Genomic DNA, 25,380 nt, shown 5'->3' with positions numbered 1-25,380 from the left:
TGTACTATGGTAACACTGCCTGGCACAAGTCACTATCACTCCTAATACCAGTAATTACTGATCGGTGTACTATGATAACACTGCCTGGCACAAGTCACTATCACACCTAATACCAGTAATTACTGATCGGTGTACTATGGTAACACTGCCTGGCACAAGTCATTATCACACCTAATACCAGTAATTACTGATCGGTGTACTATGGTAACACTGCCTGGCACAAGTCACTATCACACCTAATACCAGTAATTACTGATCGGTGTACTATGATAACACTGCCTGGCACAAGTCATTATCACACCTAATACCAGTAATTACTGATCGGTGTACTATGATAACACTGCCTGGCACAAGTCACTATCACACCTAATACCAGTAATTACTGATCGGTGTACTATGATAACACTGCCTGGCACAAGTCATTATCACACCTAATACCAGTAATTACTGATCGGTGTACTATGATAACACTGCCTGGCACAAGTCACTATCACACCTAATACCAGTAATTACTGATCGGTGTACTATGGTAACACTGCCTGGCACAAGTCACTATCACACCTAATACCAGTAATTACTGATCGGTGTACTATGATAACACTGCCTGGCACAAGTCATTATCACACCTAATACCAGTAATTACTGATCGGTGTACTATGGTAACACTGCCTGGCACAAGTCACTATCACTCCTAATACCAGTAATTACTGATCGGTGTACTATGGTAACACTGTCTGGCACAAGTCACTATCACACCTAATACCAGTAATTACTGATCGGTGTACTATGGTAACACTGCCTGGCACAAGTCATTATCACACCTAATACCAGTAATTACTGATCGGTGTACTATGATAACACTGCCTGGCACAAGTCATTATCACACCTAATACCAGTAATTACTGATCGGTGTACTATGATAACACTGCCTGGCACAAGTCACTATCACACCTAATACCAGTAATTACTGATCGGTGTACTATGGTAACACTGCCTGGCACAAGTCATTATCACAACTAATACCAGTAATTACTGATCAGGATACTATGGTAACACTGCCTGGCACAAGTCATTATCACACCTAATACCAGTAGTTACTGATCGATGTACTATGGTAACACTGCCTGGCACAAGTCACTATCACTCCTAATACCAGTAATTACTGATTGGTGTACTATGGTAACACTGCCTGGCACAAGTCATTCTCACACCTAATACCAGTAATTACTGATCAGTGTACTATGGTAACACTGCCTGGCACAAGTCATTATCACACCTAATACCAGTAATTACTGATCGGTGTACTATGATAACACTTCCTGGCACAAGTCACTATCACACCTAATACCAGTAATTACTGATCGGTGTACTATGGTAACACTGCCTGGCACAAGTCATTATCACACCTAATACCAGTAATTACTGATCGGTGTACTATGATAACACTGCCTGGCACAAGTCATTATCACACCTAATACCAGTAATTACTGATCAGGATACTATGGTAACACTGCCTGGCACAAGTCACTATCACGCCTAATACCAGTAATTACTGATCGGTGTACTATGGTAACACTGCCTGGCACAAGTCATTATCACACCTAATACCAGTAATTACTGATCAGGATACTATGGTAACACTGCCTGGCACAAGTCACTATCACACCTAATACCAGTAATTACTGATCGGTGTACTATGGTAACACTGCCTGGCACAAGTCACTATCACACCTAATATCAGTAATTACTGATCGGTGTACTATGATAACACTGCCTGGCACAAGTCATTATCACACCTAATACCAGTAATTACTGATCGGTGTACTATGGTAACACTGCCTGGCACAAGTCATTATCACACCTAATACCAGTAATTACTGATCGGTGTACTATGATAACACTTCCTGGCACAAGTCACTATCACACCTAATACCAGTAATTACTGATCGGTGTACTATGATAACACTGCCTGGCACAAGTCATTATCACACCTAATACCAGTAATTACTGATCGGTGTACTATGGTAACACTGCCTGGCACAAGTCATTCTCACACCTAATACCAGTAATTACTGATCGGTGTACTATGGTAACACTGCCTGGCACAAGTCATTATCACACCTAATACCAGTAATTACTGATCGGTGTACTATGATAACACTTCCTGGCACAAGTCACTATCACACCTAATACCAGTAATTACTGATCGGTGTACTTTGGTAACACTGCCTGGCACAAGTCATTATCACAACTAATACCAGTAATTACTGATCGGTGTACTATGATAACACTGCCTGTCACAAGTCATTATCACTCCTAATACCAGTAATTACTGATCGGTGTACTATGATAACACTGCCTGGCACAAGTCATTATCACAACTAATACCAGTAGTTACTGATCGGTGTACTATGGTAACACTGCCTGGCACAAGTCACTATCACACCTAATACCAGTAATTACTGATCGGTGTACTATGATAACACTGCCTGGCACAGTCAGTATCACACCTAATACCAGTAATTACTGATCGGTGTACTATGATAACACTGCCTGGCACAAGTCATTATCACACCTAATACCAGTAATTACTGATCGGTGTACTATGGTAACACTGCCTGGCACAAGTCATTATCACACCTAATACCAGTAATTACTGATCGGTGTACTATGATAACACTGCCTGGCACAGTCAGTATCACACCTAATACCAGTAATTACTGATCGGTGTACTATGATAACACTGCCTGGCACAAGTCATTATCACACCTAATACCAGTAATTACTGATCGGTGTACTATGGTAACACTGCGTGGCACAAGTCATTATCACACCTAATACCAGTAATTACTGATCGGTGTACTATGATAACACTTCCTGGCACAAGTCATTATCACACCTAATACCAGTAATTACTGATCGGTGTACTATGATAACACTTCCTGGCACAGTCACTATCACACCTAATACCAGTAATTACTGATCGGTGTACTTTGGTAACACTGCCTGGCACAAGTCATTATCACAACTAATACCAGTAATTACTGATCGGTGTACTATGATAACACTGCCTGGCACAAGTCACTATCACACCTAATACCAGTAATTACTGATCGGTGTACTATGATAACACTGCCTGGCACAGTCAGTATCACACCTAATACCAGTAATTACTGATCGGTGTACTATGATAACACTGCCTGGCACAAGTCATTATCACACCTAATACCAGTAATTACTGATCGGTGTACTATGGTAACACTGCCTGGCACAAGTCATTATCACACCTAATACCAGTAATTACTGATCGGTGTACTATGATAACACTTCCTGGCACAAGTCATTATCACACCTAATACCAGTAATTACTGATCGGTGTACTATGATAACACTGCCTGGCACAAGTCATTATCACACCTAATACCAGTAATTACTGATCGGTGTACTATGGTAACACTGCCTGGCACAAGTCATTATCACACCTAATACCAGTAATTACTGATCAGGATACTATGGTAACACTGCCTGGCACAAGTCACTATCACACCTAATACCAGTAATTACTGATCGGTGTACTATGATAACACTGCCTGGCACAAGTCATTCTCACACCTAATACCAGTAATTACTGATCGGTGTACTATGGTAACACTGCCTGGCACAAGTCATTATCACACCTAATACCAGTAATTACTGATCGGTGTACTATGATAACACTTCCTGGCACAAGTCACTATCACACCTAATACCAGTAATTACTGATCGGTGTACTTTGGTAACACTGCCTGGCACAAGTCATTATCACAACTAATACCAGTAATTACTGATCGGTGTACTATGATAACACTGCCTGTCACAAGTCATTATCACAACTAATACCAGTAATTACTGATCGGTGTACTATGATAACACTGCCTGGCACAAGTCATTATCACAACTAATACCAGTAGTTACTGATCGGTGTACTATGGTAACACTGCCTGGCACAAGTCATTATCACACCTAATACCAGTAATTACTGATCGGTGTACTATGATAACACTTCCTGGCACAAATCACTATCACACCTAATACCAGTAATTACTGATCGGTGTACTTTGGTAACACTGCCTGGCACAAGTCATTATCACAACTAATACCAGTAATTACTGATCGGTGTACTATGATAACACTGCCTGTCACAAGTCATTATCACTCCTAATACCAGTAATTACTGATCGGTGTACTATGATAACACTGCCTGGCACAAGTCATTATCACAACTAATACCAGTAGTTACTGATCGGTGTACTATGGTAACACTGCCTGGCACAAGTCACTATCACACCTAATACCAGTAATTACTGATCGGTGTACTATGATAACACTGCCTGGCACAGTCAGTATCACACCTAATACCAGTAATTACTGATCGGTGTACTATGATAACACTGCCTGGCACAAGTCATTATCACAACTAATACCAGTAGTTACTGATTGGTGTACTATGGTAACACTGCCTGGCACAAGTCACTATCACACCTAATACCAGTAATTACTGATCGGTGTACTATGGTAACACTGCCTGGCACAAGTCATTATCACACCTAATACCAGTAATTACTGATCGGTGTACTATGATAACACTGCCTGGCACAAGTCATTATCACACCTAATACCAGTAATTACTGATCGGTGTACTATGGTAACACTGCCTGGCACAAGTCATTATCACACCTAATACCAGTAATTACTGATCGATGTACTATGGTAACACTGCCTGGCACAAGTCATTATCACACCTAATACCAGTAATTACTGATCGGTGTACTATGATAACACTGCCTGGCACAAGTCATTATCACAACTAATACCAGTAATTACTGATCGGTGTACTATGATAACACTGCCTGGCACAAGTCATTATCACATCTAATTCCAGTAATTACTGATCGGTTTACTATGATAACACTGCCTGTCACAAGTCATTATCACACCTAATACCAGTAATTACTGATCGGTGTACTATGGTAACACTGCCTGGCACAAGTCATTATCACACCTAATACCAGTAATTACTGATCGGTGTACTATGATAACACTTCCTGGCACAAGTCACTATCACACCTAATACCAGTAATTACTGATCGGTGTACTATGGTAACACTGCCTGGCACAAGTCACTATCACACCTAATACCAGTAATTACTGATCGGTGTACTATGATAACACTGCCTGGCACAAGTCATTATCACACCTAATACCAGTAATTACTGATCGGTGTACTATGGTAACACTGCCTGGCACAAGTCATTATCACACCTAATACCAGTAATTACTGATCAGGATACTTTGGTAACACTGCCTGGCACAAGTCATTATCACAACTAATACCAGTAATTACTGATCGGTGTACTATGATAACACTGCCTGTCACAAGTCATTATCACACCTAATACCAGTAATTACTGATCGGTGTACTATGGTAACACTGCCTGGCACAAGTCATTATCACACCTAATACCAGTAATTACTGATCGGTGTACTATGGTAACACTGCCTGGCACAAGTCATTATCACACCTAATACCAGTAATTACTGATCGGTGTACTATGATAACACTGCCTGGCACAAGTCATTATCACATATAATTCCAGTAATTACTGATCGGTGTACTATGATAACACTGCCTGTCACAAGTCATTATCACACCTAATACCAGTAATTACTGATCGGTGTACTATGGTAACACTGCCTGGCACAAGTCATTATCACACCTAATACCAGTAATTACTGATCAGGATACTATGGTAACACTTCCTGGCACAAGTCACTATCACACCTAATACCAGTAATTACTGATCGGTGTACTATGGTAACACTGCCTGGCACAAGTCATTATCACACCTAATACCAGTAATTACTGATCGGTGTACTATGGTAACACTGCCTGGCACAAGTCATTATCACACCTAATACCAGTAATTACTGATCGGTGTACTATGATAAAACTGCCTGGCACAAGTCACTATCACACCTAATACCAGTAATTACTGATCGGTGTACTATGATAACACTTCCTGGCACAAATCATTATCACACCTAATACCAGTAATTACTGATCGGTGTACTATGGTAACACTGCCTGGCACAAGTCATTATCACTCCTAATATCAATAATTACTGATCGGTGTACTATGATAACACTGCCTGGCACAAGTCACTATCACACCTAATACCAGTAATTACTGATCGGTGTACTATGATAACACTACCTGGCACAAGTCATTATCACTCCTAATACCAGTAATTACTGATCGGTGTACTATGGTAACACTGCCTGGCACAAGTCACTATCACACCTAATACCAGTAATTACTGATCGGTGTACTATGATAACACTACCTGTCACAAGTCACTATCACACCTAATACCAGTAATTACTGAACGGTGTACTATGGTAACTCTACCTGGCACAAGTCATTATCGCTCCTAATTCCAGTAATTACTGATCGGTGTACTATGATAACACTGCCTGGCACAAGTCATTATCACTCCTAATACCAGTAATTACTGATCGGTGTACTATGGTAACACTGCCTGGCACAAGTCACTATCACACCTAATACCAGTAATTACTGATCGGTGTACTATGATAACACTGCCTGGCACAAGTCATTATCACTCCTAATACCAGTAATTACTGATCGGTCTACTATGGTAACACTGCCTGGCACAAGTCACTATCACTCCTAATACCAGTAATTACTGATCGGTGTACTATGATAACACTGCCTGGCACAAGTCTTTATCACTCCTAATACCAGTAATTACTGATCGGTGTACTATGGTAACACTACCTGGCACAAGTCACTATCACTCCTAATACCAGTAATTACTGATCGGTGTACTATGATAACACTGCCTGGCACAAGTCACTATCACACCTAATACCAGTAATTACTGATCGGTGTACTATGGTAACACTTCCTGGCACAAGTCACTATCACACCTAATACCAGTAATTACTGATCGGTGTACTATGGTAACACTTCCTGGCACAAGTCATTATCACTCCTAATACCAGTAATTACTGATCGGTGTACTATGATAACACTGCCTGGCACAAGTCACTATCACACCTAATACCAGTAATTACTGATCGGTGTACTATGATAACACTGCCTGGCACAAGTCACTATCACACCTAATACCAGTAATTACTGATCGGTGTACTATGGTAACACTTCCTGGCACAAGTCACTATCACTCCTAATACCAGTAATTACTGATCGGTGTACTATGGTAACACTGCCTGGCACAAGTCATTATCACACCTAATACCAGTAATTACTGATCGGTGTACTATGGTAACACTTCCTGGCACAAGTCACTATCACACCTAATACCAGTAATTACTGATGGGTGTACTATGATAACACTGCCTGGCACAAGTCACTATCACACCTAATACCAGTAATTACTGATCGGTGTACTATGGTAACACTTCCTGGCACAAGTCACTATCACACCTAATACCAGTAATTACTGATCGGTGTACTATGGTAACACTGCCTGGCACAAGTCATTATCACACCTAATACCAGTAATTACTGATCGGTGTACTATGATAACACTGCCTGGCACAAGTCATTATCACACCTAATACCAGTAATTACTGATCGGTGTACTATGGTAACACTGCCTGGCACAAGTCACTATCACACCTAATACCAGTAATTACTGATCGGTGTACTATGGTAACACTGCCTGGCACAAGTCATTATCACACCTAATACCAGTAATTACTGATCGGTGTACTATGATAACACTGCCTGGCACAAGTCACTATCACACCTAATACCAGTAATTACTGATCGGTGTACTATGGTAACACTGCCTGGCACAAGTCATTATCACACCTAATACCAGTAATTACTGATCGGTGTACTATGGTAACACTACCTGGCACAAGTCACTATCACTCCTAATACCAGTAATTACTGATCGGTGTACTATGATAACACTGCCTGGCACAAGTCACTATCACACCTAATACCAGTAATTACTGATCGGTGTACTATGGTAACACTGCCTGGCACAAGTCATTATCACACCTAATACCAGTAATTACTGATCGGTGTACTATGGTAACACTACCTGGCACAAGTCACTATCACTCCTAATACCAGTAATTACTGATCGGTGTACTATGATAACACTGCCTGGCACAAGTCACTATCACACCTAATACCAGTAATTACTGATCGGTGTACTATGGTAACACTTCCTGGCACAAGTCACTATCACACCTAATACCAGTAATTACTGATCGGTGTACTATGATAACACTGCCTGGCACAAGTCACTATCACACCTAATACCAGTAATTACTGATCGGTGTACTATGATAACACTGCCTGGCACAAGTCACTATCACACCTAATACCAGTAATTACTGATCGGTGTACTATGGTAACACTTCCTGGCACAAGTCACTATCACTCCTAATACCAGTAATTACTGATCGGTGTACTATGGTAACACTGCCTGGCACAAGTCACTATCACACCTAATACCAGTAATTACTGATGGGTGTACTATGATAACACTGCCTGGCACAAGTCACTATCACACCTAATACCAGTAATTACTGATCGGTGTACTATGATAACACTGCCTGGCACAAGTCATTATCACTCCTAATACCAGTAATTACTGATCGGTGTACTATGATAACACTGCCTGGCACAAGTCACTATCACACCTAATACCAGTAATTACTGATCGGTGTACTATGATAACACTGCCTGGCACAAGTCACTATCACACCTAATACCAGTAATTACTGATCGGTGTACTATGATAACACTGCCTGGCACAAGTCACTATCACACCTAATACCAGTAATTACTGATCGGTGTACTATGGTAACACTTCCTGGCACAAGTCACTATCACTCCTAATACCAGTAATTACTGATCGGTGTACTATGATAACACTGCCTGGCACAAGTCATTATCACACCTAATACCAGTAATTACTGATCGGTGTACTATGGTAACACTTCCTGGCACAAGTCACTATCACACCTAATACCAGTAATTACTGATGGGTGTACTATGATAACACTGCCTGGCACAAGTCACTATCACACCTAATACCAGTAATTACTGATCGGTGTACTATGGTAACACTGCCTGGCACAAGTCATTATCACACCTAATACCAGTAATTACTGATCGGTGTACTATGATAACACTGCCTGGCACAAGTCATTATCACACCTAATACCAGTAATTACTGATCGGTGTACTATGATAACACTGCCTGGCACAAGTCACTATCACACCTAATACCAGTAATTACTGATCGGTGTACTATGGTAACACTGCCTGGCACAAGTCATTATCACACCTAATACCAGTAATTACTGATCGGTGTACTATGATAACACTGCCTGGCACAAGTCATTATCACACCTAATACCAGTAATTACTGATCGGTGTACTATGATAACACTGCCTGGCACAAGTCATTATCACTCCTAATAACAGTAATTACTGATCGGTGTACTATGGTAACACTGCCTGGCACAAGTCACTATCACACCTAATACCAGTAATTACTGATCGGTGTACTATGGTAACATTGCCTGGCACAAGTCATTATCACACCTAATACCAGTAATTACTGATCGGTGTACTATGGTAACACTGCCTGGCACAAGTCATTATCACACCTAATACCAGTAATTACTGATCAGTATACTATGATAACACTGCCTGGCACAAGTCATTATCACACCTAATACCAGTAATTACTGATCGGTTTACTATGGTAACACTGCCTGGCACAAGTCATTATCACACCTAATACCAGTAATTACTGATCGGTGTACGATGATAACACTGCCTGGCACAAGTCACTATCACACCTAATACCAGTAATTACTGATCGGTGTACTATGATAACACTGCCTGGCACAAGTCATTATCACTCCTAATACCAGTAATTACTGATCGGTGTACTATGGTAACACTGCCTGGCACAAGTCACTATCACACCTAATACCAGTAATTACTGATCGGTGTACTATGGTAACACTGCCTGGCACAAGTCATTATCACACCTAATACCAGTAATTACTGATCGGTGTACTATGGTAACACTGCCTGGCACAAGTCATTATCACTCCTAATACCAGTAATTACTGATCGGTGTACTATGGTAACACTGCCTGACACAAGTCATTATCACTCCTAATACCAGTAATTACTGATGAGGATACTATGATAACACTGCCTGGCACAAGTCATTATCACACCTAATACCAGTAATTACTGATCAGGATACTATGATAACACTGCCTGGCACAAGTCATTATCACACCTAATACCAGTAATTACTGATCGGTGTACTATGGTAACACTGCCTGGCACAAGTCATTATCACACCTAATACCAGTAGTTACTGATCGGTGTACTATGGTAACACTGCCTGGCACAAGTCATTATCACTCCTAATAACAGTAATTACTAATCGGTGTACTATGGTAACACTGCCTGGCACAAGTCATTATCACTCCTAATACCAGTGATTACTGATCGGTGTACTATGATAACACTGCCTGGCACAAGTCACTATCACACCTAATACCAGTAATTACTGATCGGTGTACTATGATAACACTGCCTGGCACAAGTCATTATCACTCCTAATACCAGTGATTACTGATCGGTGTACTATGATAACACTGCCTGGCACAAGTCACTATCACACCTAATACCAGTAATTACTGATCGGTGTACTATGATAACACTGCCTGGCACAAGTCATTATCACTCCTAATACCAGTAATTACTGATCGGTGTACTATGGTAACACTGCCTGGCACAAGTCATTATCACACCTAATACCAGTAATTACTGATCGGTGTACTATGGTAACACTGCCTGGCACAAGTCATTATCACTCCTAATACCAGTAATTACTGATCGGTGTACTATGGTAACACTGCCTGGCACAAGTCATTATCACTCCTAATACCAGTAATTACTGATCGGTGTACTATGGTAACACTGCCTGGCACAAGTCATTATCACACCTATTACCAGTAATTACAGATCGGTGTACTATGATAACACTGCCTGGCACAAGTCACTATCAGACCTAATACCAGTAATTACTGTTCGGTGTACTATGGTAACACTGCCTGGCACAAGTCACTATCACTCCTAATACCAGTAATTACTGATCGGTGTACTATGGTAACACTGCCTGGCACAAGTCATTATCACTCCTAATACCAGTGATTACTGATCGGTGTACTATGATAACACTGCCTGGCACAAGTCACTATCACACCTAATACCAGTAATTACTGATCGGTGTACTATGATAACACTGCCTGGCACAAGTCATTATCACTCCTAATACCAGTAATTACTGATCGGTGTACTATGGTAACACTGCCTGGCACAAGTCATTATCACACCTAATACCAGTAATTACTGATCGGTGTACTATGGTAACACTGCCTGGCACAAGTCATTATCACTCCTAATACCAGTAATTACTGATCGGTGTACTATGGTAACACTGCCTGGCACAAATCACTATCACACCTAATACCAGTAATTACTGATCGGTGTACTATGGTAACACTGCCTGGCACAAGTCATTATCACACCTAATACCAGTAATTACTGATCGGTGTACTATGGTAACACTGCCTGGCACAAGTCACTATCACACCTAATACCAGTAATTACTGATCGGTGTACTATGATAACACTGCCTGGCACAAGTCACTATCACACCTAATACCAGTAATTACTGATCGGTGTACTATGATAACACTGCCTGGCACAAATCATTATCACACCTAATACCAGTAATTACTGATCGGTGTACTATGATAACACTGCCTGGCACAAATCATTATCACACCTAATACCAGTAATTACTGATCGGTGTACTATGGTAACACTGCCTGGCACAAGTCACTATCACACCTAATACCAGTAATTACTGATCGGTGTACTATGGTAACACTGCCTGGCACAAGTCATTATCACACCTAATACCAGTAATTACTGATCGGTGTACTATGATAACACTGCCTGGCACAAGTCATTATCACACCTAATACCAGTAATTACTGATCGGTGTACTATGATAACACTGCCTGGCACAAGTCATTATCACTCCTAATAACAGTAATTACTGATCGGTGTACTATGGTAACACTGCCTGGCACAAGTCACTATCACACCTAATACCAGTAATTACTGATCGGTGTACTATGGTAACATTGCCTGGCACAAGTCATTATCACACCTAATACCAGTAATTACTGATCGGTGTACTATGGTAACACTGCCTGGCACAAGTCATTATCACACCTAATACCAGTAATTACTGATCAGTATACTATGATAACACTGCCTGGCACAAGTCATTATCACACCTAATACCAGTAATTACTGATCGGTTTACTATGGTAACACTGCCTGGCACAAGTCATTATCACACCTAATACCAGTAATTACTGATCGGTGTACGATGATAACACTGCCTGGCACAAGTCACTATCACACCTAATACCAGTAATTACTGATCGGTGTACTATGATAACACTGCCTGGCACAAGTCATTATCACTCCTAATACCAGTAATTACTGATCGGTGTACTATGGTAACACTGCCTGGCACAAGTCACTATCACACCTAATACCAGTAATTACTGATCGGTGTACTATGGTAACACTGCCTGGCACAAGTCATTATCACACCTAATACCAGTAATTACTGATCGGTGTACTATGGTAACACTGCCTGGCACAAGTCATTATCACTCCTAATACCAGTAATTACTGATCGGTGTACTATGGTAACACTGCCTGACACAAGTCATTATCACTCCTAATACCAGTAATTACTGATGAGGATACTATGATAACACTGCCTGGCACAAGTCATTATCACACCTAATACCAGTAATTACTGATCAGGATACTATGATAACACTGCCTGGCACAAGTCATTATCACACCTAATACCAGTAATTACTGATCGGTGTACTATGGTAACACTGCCTGGCACAAGTCATTATCACACCTAATACCAGTAGTTACTGATCGGTGTACTATGGTAACACTGCCTGGCACAAGTCATTATCACTCCTAATAACAGTAATTACTAATCGGTGTACTATGGTAACACTGCCTGGCACAAGTCATTATCACTCCTAATACCAGTGATTACTGATCGGTGTACTATGATAACACTGCCTGGCACAAGTCACTATCACACCTAATACCAGTAATTACTGATCGGTGTACTATGATAACACTGCCTGGCACAAGTCATTATCACTCCTAATACCAGTGATTACTGATCGGTGTACTATGATAACACTGCCTGGCACAAGTCACTATCACACCTAATACCAGTAATTACTGATCGGTGTACTATGATAACACTGCCTGGCACAAGTCATTATCACTCCTAATACCAGTAATTACTGATCGGTGTACTATGGTAACACTGCCTGGCACAAGTCATTATCACACCTAATACCAGTAATTACTGATCGGTGTACTATGGTAACACTGCCTGGCACAAGTCATTATCACTCCTAATACCAGTAATTACTGATCGGTGTACTATGGTAACACTGCCTGGCACAAGTCATTATCACTCCTAATACCAGTAATTACTGATCGGTGTACTATGGTAACACTGCCTGGCACAAGTCATTATCACACCTATTACCAGTAATTACAGATCGGTGTACTATGATAACACTGCCTGGCACAAGTCACTATCAGACCTAATACCAGTAATTACTGTTCGGTGTACTATGGTAACACTGCCTGGCACAAGTCACTATCACTCCTAATACCAGTAATTACTGATCGGTGTACTATGGTAACACTGCCTGGCACAAGTCATTATCACTCCTAATACCAGTGATTACTGATCGGTGTACTATGATAACACTGCCTGGCACAAGTCACTATCACACCTAATACCAGTAATTACTGATCGGTGTACTATGATAACACTGCCTGGCACAAGTCATTATCACTCCTAATACCAGTAATTACTGATCGGTGTACTATGGTAACACTGCCTGGCACAAGTCATTATCACACCTAATACCAGTAATTACTGATCGGTGTACTATGGTAACACTGCCTGGCACAAGTCATTATCACTCCTAATACCAGTAATTACTGATCGGTGTACTATGGTAACACTGCCTGGCACAAATCACTATCACACCTAATACCAGTAATTACTGATCGGTGTACTATGGTAACACTGCCTGGCACAAGTCATTATCACACCTAATACCAGTAATTACTGATCGGTGTACTATGGTAACACTGCCTGGCACAAGTCACTATCACACCTAATACCAGTAATTACTGATCGGTGTACTATGATAACACTGCCTGGCACAAGTCACTATCACACCTAATACCAGTAATTACTGATCGGTGTACTATGATAACACTGCCTGGCACAAATCATTATCACACCTAATACCAGTAATTACTGATCGGTGTACTATGATAACACTGCCTGGCACAAATCATTATCACACCTAATACCAGTAATTACTGATCGGTGTACTATGGTAACACTGCCTGGCACAAGTCACTATCACACCTAATACCAGTAATTACTGATCGGTGTACTATGGTAACACTGCCTGGCACAAGTCATTATCACACCTAATACCAGTAATTACTGATCGGTGTACTATGATAACACTGCCTGGCACAAATCATTATCACACCTAATACCAGTAATTACTGATCGGTGTACTATGGTAACACTGCCTGGCACAAGTCATTATTACACCTAATACCAGTAATTACTGATCGGTGTACTATGGTAACACTGCCTGGCACAAGTCACTATCACACCTAATACCAGTAATTACTGATCGGTGTACTATGGTAACACTGCCTGGCACAAGTCATTATCACTCCTAATACCAGTAATTACTGATCGGTGTACTATGGTAACACTGCCTGGCACAAGTCATTATCACTCCTAATACCAGTAATTACTGATCGGTGTACTATGGTAACACTGCCTGGCACAAGTCACTATCACACCTAATACCAGTAATTACTGATCGGTGTACTATGGTAACACTGCCTGGCACAAGTCATTATCACTCCTAATACCAGTAATTACTGATCGGTGTACTATGGTAACACTGCCTGGCACAAGTCATTATCACACCTATTACCAGTAATTACAGATCGGTGTACTATGATAACACTGCCTGGCACAAGTCACTATCACACCTAATACCAGTAATTACTGTTCGGTGTACTATGGTAACACTGCCTGGCACAAGTCACTATCACTCCTAATACCAGTAATTACTGATCGGTGTACTATGGTAACACTGCCTGGCACAAGTCACTATCACACCTAATACCAGTAATTACTGATCGGTGTACTATGATAACACTGCCTGGCACAAGTCACTATCACACCTAATACCAGTAATTACTGTTCGGTGTACTATGGTAACACCGCCTGGCACAAGTCACTATCACACCTAATACCAGTAATTACTGTTCGGTGTACTATGGTAACACTGCCTGGCACAAGTCACTATCAGACCTAATACCAGTAATTACTGATCGGTGTACTATGTTAACACTGCCTGGCACAAGTCACTATCAGACCTAATACCAGTAATTACTGATCGGTGTACTATGTTAACACTGCCTGGCACAAGTCACTATCAGACCTAATACCAGTAATTACTGATCGGTGTACTATGGTAACACTGCCTTGCACAAGTCACTATCACACCTAATACCAGTAATTACTGTTCGGTGTACTATGGTAACACTGCCTGGCACAAGTCACTATCACACCTAATACGAGTAATTACTGTTCGGTGTACTATGGTAACACTGCCTGGCACAAGTCACTATCACACCTAATACCAGTAATTACTGATTGGTGTACTATGATAACACTGCCTGGCACAAGTCATTATCACACCTAATACCAGTAATTACTGATCGGTGTACTATGGTAACACTGCCTGGCACAAGTCATTATCACACCTAATACCAGTAATTACTGATCGGTGTACTATGGTAACACTGCCTGGCACAAGTCACTATCACACCTAATACCAGTAATTACTGATCGGTGTACTATGATAACACTGCCTGGCACAAGTCACTATCACACCTAATACCAGTAATTACTGATCGGTGTACTATGATAACACTGCCTGGCACAAATCATTATCACACCTAATACCAGTAATTACTGATCGGTGTACTATGATAACACTGCCTGGCACAAATCATTATCACACCTAATACCAGTAATTACTGATCGGTGTACTATGGTAACACTGCCTGGCACAAGTCACTATCACACCTAATACCAGTAATTACTGATCGGTGTACTATGGTAACACTGCCTGGCACAAGTCATTATCACACCTAATACCAGTAATTACTGATCGGTGTACTATGATAACACTGCCTGGCACAAATCATTATCACACCTAATACCAGTAATTACTGATCGGTGTACTATGGTAACACTGCCTGGCACAAGTCATTATTACACCTAATACCAGTAATTACTGATCGGTGTACTATGGTAACACTGCCTGGCACAAGTCACTATCACACCTAATACCAGTAATTACTGATCGGTGTACTATGGTAACACTGCCTGGCACAAGTCATTATCACTCCTAATACCAGTAATTACTGATCGGTGTACTATGGTAACACTGCCTGGCACAAGTCATTATCACTCCTAATACCAGTAATTACTGATCGGTGTACTATGGTAACACTGCCTGGCACAAGTCACTATCACACCTAATACCAGTAATTACTGATCGGTGTACTATGGTAACACTGCCTGGCACAAGTCATTATCACTCCTAATACCAGTAATTACTGATCGGTGTACTATGGTAACACTGCCTGGCACAAGTCATTATCACACCTATTACCAGTAATTACAGATCGGTGTACTATGATAACACTGCCTGGCACAAGTCACTATCACACCTAATACCAGTAATTACTGTTCGGTGTACTATGGTAACACTGCCTGGCACAAGTCACTATCACTCCTAATACCAGTAATTACTGATCGGTGTACTATGGTAACACTGCCTGGCACAAGTCACTATCACACCTAATACCAGTAATTACTGATCGGTGTACTATGATAACACTGCCTGGCACAAGTCACTATCACACCTAATACCAGTAATTACTGTTCGGTGTACTATGGTAACACCGCCTGGCACAAGTCACTATCACACCTAATACCAGTAATTACTGTTCGGTGTACTATGGTAACACTGCCTGGCACAAGTCACTATCAGACCTAATACCAGTAATTACTGATCGGTGTACTATGTTAACACTGCCTGGCACAAGTCACTATCAGACCTAATACCAGTAATTACTGATCGGTGTACTATGGTAACACTGCCTTGCACAAGTCACTATCACACCTAATACCAGTAATTACTGTTCGGTGTACTATGGTAACACTGCCTGGCACAAGTCACTATCACACCTAATACGAGTAATTACTGTTCGGTGTACTATGGTAACACTGCCTGGCACAAGTCACTATCACACCTAATACCAGTAATTACTGATCGGTGTACTATGATAACACTGCCTGGCACAAGTCATTATCACACCTAATACCAGTAATTACTGATCGGTGTACTATGGTAACACTGCCTGGCACAAGTCACTATCACTCCTAATACCAGTAATTACTGATCGGTGTACTATGGTAACACTGCCTGGCACAAGTCATTATCACACCTAATACCAGTAATTACTGATCATGATACTATGGTAACACTGCCTGGCACAAGTCATTATCACTCCTAATAACAGTAATTACTAATCGGTGTACTATGGTAACACTGCCTGGCACAAGTCATTATCACACCTAATACCAGTAATTACTGATCATGATACTATGGTAACACTGCCTGGCACAAGTCATTATCACTCCTAATACCAGTAATTACTGATCGGTGTACTATGGTAACACTGCCTGGCACAAGTCATTATCACACCTAATACCAGTAATTACTGATCGGTGTACTATGGTAACACTTCCTGGCACAAGTCACTATCACACCTAATACCAGTAATTACTGATGGGTGTACTATGATAACACTGCCTGGCACAAGTCACTATCACACCTAATACCAGTAATTACTGATCGGTGTACTATGGTAACACTGCCTGGCACAAGTCATTATCACACCTAATACCAGTAATTACTGATCGGTGTACTATGATAACACTGCCTGGCACAAGTCATTATCACACCTAATACCAGTAATTACTGATCGGTGTACTATGATAACACTGCCTGGCACAAGTCACTATCACACCTAATACCAGTAATTACTGATCGGTGTACTATGGTAACACTGCCTGGCACAAGTCATTATCACACCTAATACCAGTAATTACTGATCGGTGTACTATGATAACACTGCCTGGCACAAGTCATTATCACACCTAATACCAGTAATTACTGATCGGTGTACTATGATAACACTGCCTGGCACAAGTCATTATCACTCCTAATAACAGTAATTACTGATCGGTGTACTATGGTAACACTGCCTGGCACAAGTCACTATCACACCTAATACCAGTAATTACTGATCGGTGTACTATGGTAACATTGCCTGGCACAAGTCATTATCACACCTAATACCAGTAATTACTGATCGGTGTACTATGGTAACACTGCCTGGCACAAGTCATTATCACACCTAATACCAGTAATTACTGATCAGTATACTATGATAACACTGCCTGGCACAAGTCATTATCACACCTAATACCAGTAATTACTGATCGGTTTACTATGGTAACACTGCCTGGCACAAGTCATTATCACACCTAATACCAGTAATTACTGATCGGTGTACGATGATAACACTGCCTGGCACAAGTCATTATCACACCTAATACCAGTAATTACTGATCGGTGTACTATGATAACACTGCCTGGCACAAGTCATTATCACTCCTAATACCAGTAATTACTGATCGGTGTACTATGATAACACTGCCTGGCACAAGTCATTATCACTCCTAATACCAGTAATTACTGATCGGTGTACTATGGTAACACTGCCTGGCACAAGTCACTATCACACCTAATACCAGTAATTACTGATCGGTGTACTATGGTAACACTGCCTGGCACAAGTCATTATCACACCTAATACCAGTAATTACTGATCGGTGTACTATGGTAACACTGCCTGGCACAAGTCATTATCACTCCTAATACCAGTAATTACTGATCGGTGTACTATGGTAACACTGCCTGACACAAGTCATTATCACTCCTAATACCAGTAATTACTGATGAGGATACTATGATAACACTGCCTGGCACAAGTCATTATCACACCTAATACCAGTAATTACTGATCAGGATACTATGATAACACTGCCTGGCACAAGTCATTATCACACCTAATACCAGTAATTACTGATCGGTGTACTATGGTAACACTGCCTGGCACAAGTCATTATCACACCTAATACCAGTAGTTACTGATCGGTGTACTATGGTAACACTGCCTGGCACAAGTCATTATCACTCCTAATAACAGTAATTACTAATCGGTGTACTATGGTAACACTGCCTGGCACAAGTCATTATCACTCCTAATACCAGTGATTACTGATCGGTGTACTATGATAACACTGCCTGGCACAAGTCACTATCACACCTAATACCAGTAATTACTGATCGGTGTACTATGATAACACTGCCTGGCACAAGTCATTATCACTCCTAATACCAGTAATTACTGATCGGTGTACTATGGTAACACTGCCTGGCACAAGTCATTATCACACCTAATACCAGTAATTACTGATCGGTGTACTATGGTAACACTGCCTGGCACAAGTCATTATCACTCCTAATACCAGTAATTACTGATCGGTGTACTATGGTAACACTGCCTGGCACAAGTCATTATCACTCCTAATACCAGTAATTACTGATCGGTGTACTATGGTAACACTGCCTGGCACAAGTCATTATCACACCTATTACCAGTAATTACAGATCGGTGTACTATGATAACACTGCCTGGCACAAGTCACTATCAGACCTAATACCAGTAATTACTGTTCGGTGTACTATGGTAACACTGCCTGGCACAAGTCACTATCACTCCTAATACCAGTAATTACTGATCGGTGTACTATGGTAACACTGCCTGGCACAAGTCATTATCACTCCTAATACCAGTGATTACTGATCGGTGTACTATGATAACACTGCCTGGCACAAGTCACTATCACACCTAATACCAGTAATTACTGATCGGTGTACTATGATAACACTGCCTGGCACAAGTCATTATCACTCCTAATACCAGTAATTACTGATCGGTGTACTATGGTAACACTGCCTGGCACAAGTCATTATCACACCTAATACCAGTAATTACTGATCGGTGTACTATGGTAACACTGCCTGGTACAAGTCACTATCACACCTAATACCAGTAATTACTGATCGGTGTACTATGGTAACACTGCCTGGCACAAGTCATTATCACACCTAATACCAGTAATTACTGATCGGTGTACTATGGTAACACTGCCTGGCACAAGTCATTATCACTCCTAATACCAGTAATTACTGATCGGTGTACTATGGTAACACTGCCTGGCACAAATCACTATCACACCTAATACCAGTAATTACTGATCGGTGTACTATGGTAACACTGCCTGGCACAAGTCATTATCACACCTAATACCAGTAATTACTGATCGGTGTACTATGGTAACACTGCCTGGCACAAGTCACTATCACACCTAATACCAGTAATTACTGATCGGTGTACTATGGTAACACTGCCTGGCACAAGTCATTATCACACCTAATACCAGTAATTACTGATCGGTGTACTATGATAACACTGCCTGGCACAAATCATTATCACACCTAATACCAGTAATTACTGATCGGTGTACTATGGTAACACTGCCTGGCACAAGTCATTATTACACCTAATACCAGTAATTACTGATCGGTGTACTATGGTAACACTGCCTGGCACAAGTCACTATCACACCTAATACCAGTAATTACTGATCGGTGTACTATGGTAACACTGCCTGGCACAAGTCATTATCACTCCTAATACCAGTAATTACTGATCGGTGTACTATGGTAACACTGCCTGGCACAAGTCATTATCACTCCTAATACCAGTAATTACTGATCGGTGTACTATGGTAACACTGCCTGGCACAAGTCACTATCACACCTAATACCAGTAATTACTGATCGGTGTACTATGGTAACACTGCCTGGCACAAGTCATTATCACTCCTAATACCAGTAATTACTGATCGGTGTACTATGGTAACACTGCCTGGCACAAGTCATTATCACACCTAATACCAGTAATTACTGTTCGGTGTACTATGGTAACACTGCCTGGCACAAGTCATTATCACACCTATTACCAGTAATTACAGATCGGTGTACTATGATAACACTGCCTGGCACAAGTCACTATCACACCTAATACCAGTAATTACTGTTCGGTGTACTATGGTAACACTGCCTGGCACAAGTCACTATCACTCCTAATACCAGTAATTACTGATCGGTGTACTATGGTAACACTGCCTGGCACAAGTCACTATCACACCTAATACCAGTAATTACTGATCGGTGTACTATGATAACACTGCCTGGCACAAGTCACTATCACACCTAATACCAGTAATTACTGTTCGGTGTACTATGGTAACACCGCCTGGCACAAGTCACTATCACACCTAATACCAGTAATTACTGTTCGGTGTACTATGGTAACACTGCCTGGCACAAGTCACTATCAGACCTAATACCAGTAATTACTGATCGGTGTACTATGTTAACACTGCCTGGCACAAGTCACTATCAGACCTAATACCAGTAATTACTGATCGGTGTACTATGGTAACACTGCCTGGCACAAGTCACTATCACACCTAATACCAGTAATTACTGTTCGGTGTACTATGGTAACACTGCCTGGCACAAGTCACTATCACACCTAATACCAGTAATTACTGTTCGGTGTACTATGGTAACACTGCCTGGCACAAGTCACTATCACACCTAATACCAGTAATTACTGATCGGTGTACTATGATAACACTGCCTGGCACAAGTCATTATCACACCTAATACCAGTAATTACTGATCGGTGTACTATGGTAACACTGCCTGGCACAAGTCACTATCACTCCTAATACCAGTAATTACTGATCGGTGTACTATGGTAACACTGCCTGGCACAAGTCATTATCACACCTAATACCAGTAATTACTGATCATGATACTATGGTAACACTGCCTGGCACAAGTCATTATCACTCCTAATAACAGTAATTACTAATCGGTGTACTATGGTAACACTGCCTGGCACAAGTCATTATCACACCTAATACCAGTAATTACTGATCATGATACTATGGTAACACTGCCTGGCACAAGTCATTATCACTCCTAATACCAGTAATTACTGATCGGTGTACTATGGTAACACTGCCTGGCACAAGTCATTATCACACCTAATACCAGTAATTACTGATCAGGATACTATGATAACACTGCCTGGCACAAGTCGCTATCACACCTAATACCAGTAATTACTGATCAGGATACTATGGTAACACTGCCTGGCACAAGTCATTATCACACCTAATACCAGTAATTACTGATCGGTGTACTATGTTAACACTGCCTGGCACAAGTCATTATCACACCTAATACCAGTAATTACTGATCGGTGTACTATGATAACACTGCCTGGCACAAGTCATTATCACACCTAATACCAGTAATTACTGATCGGTGTACTATGGTAACACTGCCTGGCACAAGTCATTATTACACCTAATACCAGTAATTACTGATCATGATACTATGATAACACTGCTTGGCACAAGTCATTATCACACCTAATACCAGTAATTACTGATCAGGATACTATGATAACACTGCCTGGCACAAGTCACTATCACACCTAATACCAGTAATTACTGATCATGATACTATGGTAGCACTGCCTGGCACAAGTCACTATCACACCTAATACCAGTAATTACTGATCGGTGTACTATGGTAACACTGCCTGGCACAAGTCACTATCACACCTAATACCAGTAATTACTGATCGGTGTACTATGGTAACACTGCCTGACACAAGTCATTATCACACCTAATACCAGTAATTACTGATCGGTGTACTATGGTAACACTGCCTGGCACAAGTCATTATCACACCTAATACCAGTAATTACTGATCGGTGTACTATGGTAACACTGCCTGACACAAGTCATTATCACACCTAATACCAGTAATTACTGATCGGTGTACTATGATAAGACTGCCTGGCACAAGTCATTATCACACCTAATACCAGTAATTACTGATCGGTGTACTATGGTAACACTGCCTGGCACAAGTCATTATCACACCTAATACCAGTAATTACTGATCGGTGTACTATGGTAACACTGCCTGGCACAAGTCATTATCACACCTAATACCAGTAATTACTGATCGGTGTACTATGATAACACTGCCTGGCACAAGTCATTATCACACCTAATACCAGTAATTACTGATCGGTGTACTATGATAACACTGCCTGGCACAAGTCATTATCACACCTAATACCAGTAATTACTGATCATGATACTATGGTAACGCTGCCTGGCACAAGTCACTATCACACCTAATACCAGTAAGTACTGATCGGTGTACTATGATAACACTGCCTGGCACAAGTCATTATCACACCTAATACCAGTAATTACTGATCGGTGTACTATGGTAACACTGCCTGGCACAAGTCACTATCACTCCTAATACCAGTAATTACTGATCGGTGTACTATGGTAACACTGCCTGGCACAAGTCATTATCACACCTAATACCAGTAATTACTGATCATGATACTATGGTAACACTGCCTGGCACAAGTCATTATCACTCCTAATAACAGTAATTACTAATCGGTGTACTATGGTAACACTGCCTGGCACAAGTCATTATCACACCTAATACCAGTAATTACTGATCATGATACTATGGTAACACTGCCTGGCACAAGTCATTATCACTCCTAATACCAGTAATTACTGATCGGTGTACTATGGTAACACTGCCTGGCACAAGTCATTATCACACCTAATACCAGTAATTACTGATCAGGATACTATGATAACACTGCCTGGCACAAGTCGCTATCACACCTAATACCAGTAATTACTGATCAGGATACTATGGTAACACTGCCTGGCACAAGTCATTATCACACCTAATACCAGTAATTACTGATCGGTGTACTATGTTAACACTGCCTGGCACAAGTCATTATCACACCTAATACCAGTAATTACTGATCGGTGTACTATGATAACACTGCCTGGCACAAGTCATTATCACACCTAATACCAGTAATTACTGATCGGTGTACTATGGTAACACTGCCTGGCACAAGTCATTATTACACCTAATACCAGTAATTACTGATCATGATACTATGATAACACTGCTTGGCACAAGTCATTATCACACCTAATACCAGTAATTACTGATCAGGATACTATGATAACACTGCCTGGCACAAGTCACTATCACACCTAATACCAGTAATTACTGATCATGATACTATGGTAACACTGCCTGGCACAAGTCATTATCACACCTAATACCAGTAATTACTGATCGGTGTACTATGGTAACACTGCCTGGCACAAGTCATTATCACACCTAATACCAGTAATTACTGATCGGTGTACTATGGTAACACTGCCTGACACAAGTCATTATCACACCTAATACCAGTAATTACTGATCGGTGTACTATGGTAACACTGCCTGGCACAAGTCATTATCACACCTAATACCAGTAATTACTGATCGGTGTACTATGGTAACACTGCCTGGCACAAGTCATTATCACACCTAATACCAGTAATTACTGATCGGTGTACTATGATAACACTGCCTGGCACAAGTCATTATCACTCCTAATACCAGTAATTACTGATCGGTGTACTATGATAACACTGCCTGGCACAAGTCATTATCACACCTAATACCAGTAATTACTGATCGGTGTACTATGATAACACTGCCTGGCACAAGTCATTATCACACCTAATACCAGTAATTACTGATCATGATACTATGGTAACGCTGCCTGGCACAAGTCACTATCACACCTAATACCAGTAATTACTGATCGGTGTACTATGATAACACTGCCTGGCACAAGTCATTA

Source organism: Phyllobates terribilis, unplaced genomic scaffold, assembly GCF_046119375.1.
Source record: "Phyllobates terribilis strain yellow unplaced genomic scaffold, ASM4611937v1 Scaffold_463__1_contigs__length_1437734, whole genome shotgun sequence".
In the NCBI taxonomy this organism is placed as follows: domain Eukaryota; kingdom Metazoa; phylum Chordata; class Amphibia; order Anura; family Dendrobatidae; genus Phyllobates; species Phyllobates terribilis.
This window is presented reverse-complemented; position numbering follows the sequence as displayed.